This window comes from Zea mays, chromosome 10 (genome assembly GCF_902167145.1).
Source record: "Zea mays cultivar B73 chromosome 10, Zm-B73-REFERENCE-NAM-5.0, whole genome shotgun sequence".
NCBI classification, from domain to species: Eukaryota; Viridiplantae; Streptophyta; class Magnoliopsida; order Poales; family Poaceae; genus Zea; species Zea mays.
Window position 1 is genome coordinate 30,866,624 of NC_050105.1, and position 7,146 is coordinate 30,873,769.

Below are 7,146 nucleotides of genomic sequence, written 5' to 3' on the forward strand. Positions count from 1 at the left end.
ATATTATTATTTTGTTATATAAATTTGGTTATGCTTATGACGCTTTAATTTTATAGGATGACTTAGAATTGAGGACAAAGAAAAAATAGCACACACCGTGGCAGTGGCAATTAATTATTGTTTTCCCATGAAAAAAGGAGCTACATTAACCACGAAGATATTTTGTTGGTCACCTGCATGTGGAGAATCAGAACAGAACAATACAATTAGAGTGATAGGATGTTCTTTCCTTTAACCCACTCTTGAAGATGAGGTAGATTAAAGGACGAAGGTTCAAGTAAACACGAATACATATAATATGCAGTTGGAAAAGGATATCGTAATGCCGTATTGTAAATTCATCCCTTTTATTATTTCCTTCTAGTTACATATGATTCCAAATATGCGTTTAGAATGTTCGAAGGTTGTCTGAAGGTGTTAATACCTCAGAGCTTCCGATAGGGAGCAACTCGACTCCACACAAGCGTGTGAGCCAGCCAAAAGGTGTCCGCGTGCATGGGAACTATACTCCTATTTATAGAGACAACATCACGTACAACTTTATATAAAATTACAATTATGGTACAAAATCCTATACATGTAAACTATAAAGTCTGATAAGAGTAACACCATCTTTTTCCAATGAGGTTATGTTGTGTACGCCTCTAGAGTCTACCTTTGTATGCTTGGTTGAATGCTTCATATCTTATTGAAACCACGACGTTGAAGCTCTCAACTTCGTCTCATATGAATGTCACAAGAATGAAGGCTATTTTATTGTGCCTGAAATAAACTTAGAGATGTTTAATTTTTAAAATACTTTGAGGACCTTTGGCAAGGGCAGGCCACCAACAGTAGCCCGCGTAGTATTAGTTCATTTTCTACAATAGGCTCAGACCACAGAGTAAATGAAGGAGGCCTCACATTGAAGGTTCAAAAAACACCTTTTCAGAGCTTGTTATCAAAAACAAACTTTTTGAAATATGCTTTCCTGGTCGGATGATATGGGAGGCCCACTTGCAGCGAGTGAGTGTTACATGGCTCCTAGAATCTCGTGTCCTTTACCTATGTAACAAGACGCGCTCCTCACAACGAAGGACGTCATTTACTGCTCTTGTCAACCTGCTTCCACTGATTACTCTGCCTCCGAAGCTCCTTTGCTTCACTGGTTTCTTGCCAACTTCGTACTTTATAACTTTGTGCTTTCGCTAATGGCAAGAGATAAATCAGGTGCCAAGCTAGCCATCGTGACAGCTTCAGATGTCGTTGGGAAGATGGAAGAAGTCCCAACCACTGAGAGCGATGCCCTAGTTATTTCGAGTGAAGCTCCTGCTCTAGCTGAAGAAGGTAACATTAACGATATTTTGGTTGAACTTGTGAAAGAAGAGCCTAGCAAGGATAGCAAAGAATTCAAATTTGAAAAAGATCACAACGACATTTGGGCATCAAAGCCAAGCCATGTATGCTTCGAGAAAGCAACGATAAAGGAAGGACATGTTGAGGTGATGAAGAGGTTGGAGTATATTGACATCGATATGATAAGGCTCGGGGAGGAAGCTACTATTCCTCAGTCGCAGAAGAATGAAATTGTGGCGTTTTGAAGCTTCTTTAAGGTCGGGCTTTGGTTCAAATTACACAATATGGTCATCGAAGTGTTGAAGAAGTATGGGATATATCTTCATCAGTTGACACCCAACTTTATAATGAGACTCACAATTTCCAATATCGGAAGGATACACACTTCCCTGCCATGGCCTATCGAAGCAAATGGCCTAGCTGCTGGACTAAGGAATGGTTCTATGTGAAGAATAACTTGGAGAAGAGAGAGACATTAAGGAAGTTATTCAAAGGCTAGTGTTGCCTAAATTCTGCATTAAGTGGCCAGCGTGATGTATAAAGGATGAAGCATGAACTGCCATGGTTGCCTTTAATATTGTGTGCAGTTATATTGGCACAAGAGATTTGATTGAAGAACACCTAGCGTATAATATCTAGCCATTAAGGGCTGAATGGACTATGCCAGAGCTGAAGGGTGATGACTTGATAAGTCATGAAGAAGAAAGTGGAAGCCTTGTCAGGTTGAGGCACAAGTACAAATTTGAAGAAGAAGAATTTGGCGAACCATGCGACGAATGGCTAGAGGCCACTAAGTCGAAGTGCAATGAAGTGCTTGGGAATGACATAACAAAGGAAGATCGGGTTCTTATCACTACTTTCGCTGGCCAAGAAAAACGAAGGTTGAATTGTGTATTTGACACCATAGCTTTTTTCTATCCAGACTACCCCCGCTTGGCACAAGGTGGCAGGAAGAAAAGAGAACAAACTAGCAGGCTGTAGCATGAAGCCAAAAACTAGAAAAAAGCAAAAGTTATAACAAAACACCGAAGGGCACCCTTAGTATTTAAACATGATTCAGCCAGAAATAAAGTTAGAATTGATGAAGGCCTTTATCAAGCCAAAGATGGAGAAAGTCCTCTCGGTCCTAGACATGGGTACTTCAGAAAGAGTGGAGGTAACACCTAAATTTATTTTCTTTGGACAAGTTAAATCCATCACAATAATGCTAAGTAACATTGTTTATTGCAGAAAAAAGATGAGGATGACAAAGTAGTGGAGCTGCCCATTCAAGATGAAATTCCTTTGGCCGAGATAGAACCTGAGCCGAAGTTGGAGAGTAAGGTGCCAAGAACCCTAAGGAAAGCAAACCAAATGAATTTAGTAATGGATATTATTTTTGATACATCAATTTCTGAAGAGACCTTTTAGGAGAAGATGAGTCCTTCAAAGATATCAGAAGTTGATGAAGCGAAGGCTGCAGTACTACCAAAATCGATCAAAGCCAAAAGTGTCATTCCCAAGGAGAAAACTGCTCCTAAGGATGAAGCCAGCAATGAAGACAAAAAGGCTAAAGGGTTGAAACAGTAGAAAAAAACATACCAGAGAATAAGTGCCATTGTTGGAAGATGTAGAAAGGATAGGACCCATTGAGTATGTATCCGTCACTCGACCGGCAGGGTGCTAACTATAGATCAGGCTACCAAAGTGCGGACATATATCGAAGAGCTCGGTTACCCAACAGGAGCAATTGTGTTTGGTGGCAGCGACAATAATTTCTAATATTGCTATCCAGACAATATAGAGATTGGCATAACTCACACCATAATGGATAAAATTGGGTATCGAAGTTTGAAGATGGGTTGTCTTCAATGCCTAGGCTGAAATAAAGGTGATCATCTTTACCCTGCTTCGTCTTGCAAATAACTCTGACTTATATGGATGAACTGATGTTTTTTGTATCACCAGGACTTATATTGAGTAAGGCGCTCAAAACGCAGAAATATTTCGAAGAAGGCAGTTCTCAAATGGCGATAAAGAACCTTCAGTCTGAAATAGTTGAGCTTTGGTACATGAATGAATAGAAAGAAGATGTGTTTAATACACTGGTTACTGATCTGGTAGAAAGTTAGCTCGAGCTTCATGTTGTCGTTGAGGAGAAGGACAAAGCATTAGAGGTCACCAGATCAAAGGTCGACAAGATTGAAAAACTTGAGGCAGAAAACCTTCAACATTTGTAGGAAGCGAGCAAATTCATATAAAAGAGTGTTGAAGCCCATAAGGCCAAGACAGCCAAACTGAAAGAAAAAATGGAAAATTTTCACGAAGATTTATAGCTAAAAAATTGCAGGAGAGAAATCCTTGAAAAGGATAAACTACAAAGTACTGTTTAAGCTATACGAAGATCCTTGGAGAGCAGCTTCTCCATTGCTGCCCAATGTTGCTAGAGACTAAGGGGCATTTTCTCTTCAATCGGGCCCCGCTGCACCGAGACTCACTATGTATATGGTGATGTGATTGGGACGGTGGAATGGATTGATGGGGAAGTAGAATCTTTTGACAAAGTCTTGTCTACTTGAGATGATTATTGTGCATGGATAGACGCTCGAAGCACAACTTCGGTTTTGGAGAAGGCTGGGTGCGAACATGTGAAAACCGTCGAACGTCCTAACTTCAAGATATCATTTGAAAATGTAAAGACTCCTTTAGATGTTGCCTCCAATGCTGGCCAAAAGTTTTTACTCACATTTGGAGAAGAGGAGGCAAAGAGTTGGCATCAGTTGCAGCTAAAGGAAACTTAAAAAGGTTTGAACTGAAAACTGTCTTTGTTCTGTATTTCTAAATTGGACATTTATAATACATTTGCCTTGTAGGTGAAGGAAGTTGCCAAGAAAGTTGAGGGTATTAAAGAGACCCAAAGGAAAGCCAAACTCGAAGGTATTAACTCTAAGCTTTGTCTTGAATTTTTGTTTTAGCTATATGTGAATAACTGAGAAGTCTTCAGTAACGAAGCTCTTTTGCAGGAAACTGAACGGAGTTGGAAGTACACCTTACCAAAAAAGTTCTAGCTACTCACGTGAGGAAAATGAAGAAGTGGTAGAAGAGGTTGAAATAGAGTCTTACCCTGCTAATGCTTCATAAAGAAGCTTGATATTGGAAAGTTCATCCCCCTATAACACAAAAATATAAGTTGATGTGACAAGGGTACTATCTGAATTGAAAATATTTCCTTATTCGAACTGGTGTGATAAAGATACTCCATCCATTCCAATTTATAATTTGTTTCTTTTTTACACCAAGATTGACTGAATCGTCTTATTTAAAAAATCATAATTATTATTAACTTTTATTGCGATATCGTTTAGCATATAATATACTTCAAGTATGTCTTTGAATTTTTCATTTTTACGCAATAAATTAGAATAAGACGAGCTGGTCAAACATAGTACTGAAAAGTCAAACGAATTATAAATTGAGATGTATGGAGTACTTCTCTATTTTTAGAAAAAAAGTCATAAAATATACACCATGGTATGGAGATAATTTTATATAAAGAATTGCAGACTGATGAGATATAAGATATTCTAGTTTTATGTTTTTTATTTAAATTCATTAATATGCCTAGGATGAGTAGATGCATGCTATTCGGCCTTGCCCGTTATGAGTGTGACCGACTATATGCATCCAGCAACCAACCTACCAAACGGAGCGAAGTGAATAGGTGCCTACGTTTGGCTCTCTCACTAAAGTTGAGTTCGTGTTACATCAAATATTTGAATACCAATTACGAGTATTAAATATAAGCTTAATTAAGATTAATCAATTTATATAGCCGTTTAATTAGTTTTATAATTAAATATATTTAATATATATAAGTATCATTTAAATATCTGATGTGACAGAGACTAAACTATAGTTGAATGGAAATAAATAGACCCTTAATGTTGGTCATTAAGGTTATCTTTAGCTGCTCTTGTATCTCATTCTCTATCTTATCATTCTATAGATAGTTTATAATACAAAACAATGTCTTACACGGCTATAAACCCGATCTGCTGGAGACATACTACCCCGATATCAGCAGATTGGTAGGGGCTTCCGAGATGTTCATTCATCTTAGACTTGCACGTGCCAATTGCCTCTCAGTCCCAATTTGATTTACAGTTTATTTATTATAGGATTTGTACTTAGGCCCCCTTTGGAACACAGGAATGTGAAAACATAGGTATAGGAAAAACAAAGGATTAGAGTTGGCTATGAATTGCAATCCTATATGAATTGGGAATGCACGAAAATTTCTCACCTGGCATTTGGATGCTGTGCAGGAATTTGAACAGAGAGATAAAAGTCATAGGAAAGTTTCCAAGAGGTTGGACCTCTTGTTATTTTCCTCCAAAATTTGTATGGAGGAAAGCAATCCATAGGAATTTCAAAGGATTTGATAGGATTGAATCCTGTGTTCCAAAGACTCACACAGGAATTTTTCTTGTAGGGAAGGAATCCTTCAAAAATCCTTCATATTTCCTGTGTTCCAAAGGGGGCCTTAAAGCTTTGAAATTTACAGTTTATCTAGAAACGGGGCTAACGAAGTTGCAGCCCCGGTCTAGCAGCGCTAGTAGCACTTCGCTTTCTGTAGTTAGGAAAAAGATCAACGGTTACCGGATGAAGGTATATAATAGCATGCTATCCCAGCTGGTTTTGCCATAAAAAATGGCGGTTTCTTTCACATCCCCTCCAACAAGAAGCTCACTAAGGGTAGCAATGAGAACAGGTTGGCAATAATACAAGTGGTGGAGGGGTGTATTAGCCTGGACAATGTGATTCGAGAGTTGGAAAGGCTGCTACCCGGACTTGGTCCATGGAACGTGGATCAAATCACCCCAAAGGTGTTTCGGACTTCCTTTCCTGCAGCAGCGGAATTGCAAAGGATGATCGAATGGGGTCCGGTCCAGACTAAGTCTCAGAAGGCAATTCTTGAGTTCAAGGCTAGTTCATCCGGGGGTCGAGTGAAGGCCACTCTTACTGACGTTTGGATACAGTTTGATGGTCTACCGTCGGCACTGTGCACTTATCCACATATTTGGGGAGTTGGGTCTACGCTTGGCACCACTGTGGAGGTTGACATGGTATTCTTCCGGAAGCATGGCATCTGTCGGATGATGGTGGGTGTAATTGATCCAGAAGCAGTCCCCTCTACTGGTGAGGTGGAGATCAACAGAGTTATTTATGAAGTGCATTACTGGGTGGAGAGGCACCTGGTGGATGGGGTCCCGGTGCCGCTTGCTTTTGATCAGGACGGAGAAGAAGGCAGCAGGAAAGATAAGGATAATTTGGGTGATCCCAAAGGGAAGGCTGATCGAAACAAGAATGGGCCAGAGAACAGTTCGGAGGAGAAAAATGTGAATGGCAGCAAGGCCGATGGCGGTCAGGTCCAGAAGGAGGATGTTAACGGTGGGGCTGATGGTGGTAACCACGGCCTGGTTGTCAGCCATGAGACACACACGGCCAGTGAGCTACAGGCGTTCGCACCTACTGAGCTCATGGATGAGCATCAGGGGATGGCCGTGGATGCTGTGCTAGAGCCGATGGTGGATAATTTCATGGTTTCAGGTACACCGGAAATGGAGACTAGGGCCGCCAGGGTTGAGCGCCTTGCGGCGATCCCGGAGACAGAGCTGCCATCTGGTCGCAAGAGGAGATCTTGTACAACGGATGAGCATTCGCTTGCCCGGGCGGAGCACCTGAAAACTGAAAGGAATGGAGGTACTCTTCCGAGGAACTTACTTGTGTCGTTTCTGGGGGATGCTTCAAAGGCATAAAGTGGACACTAGA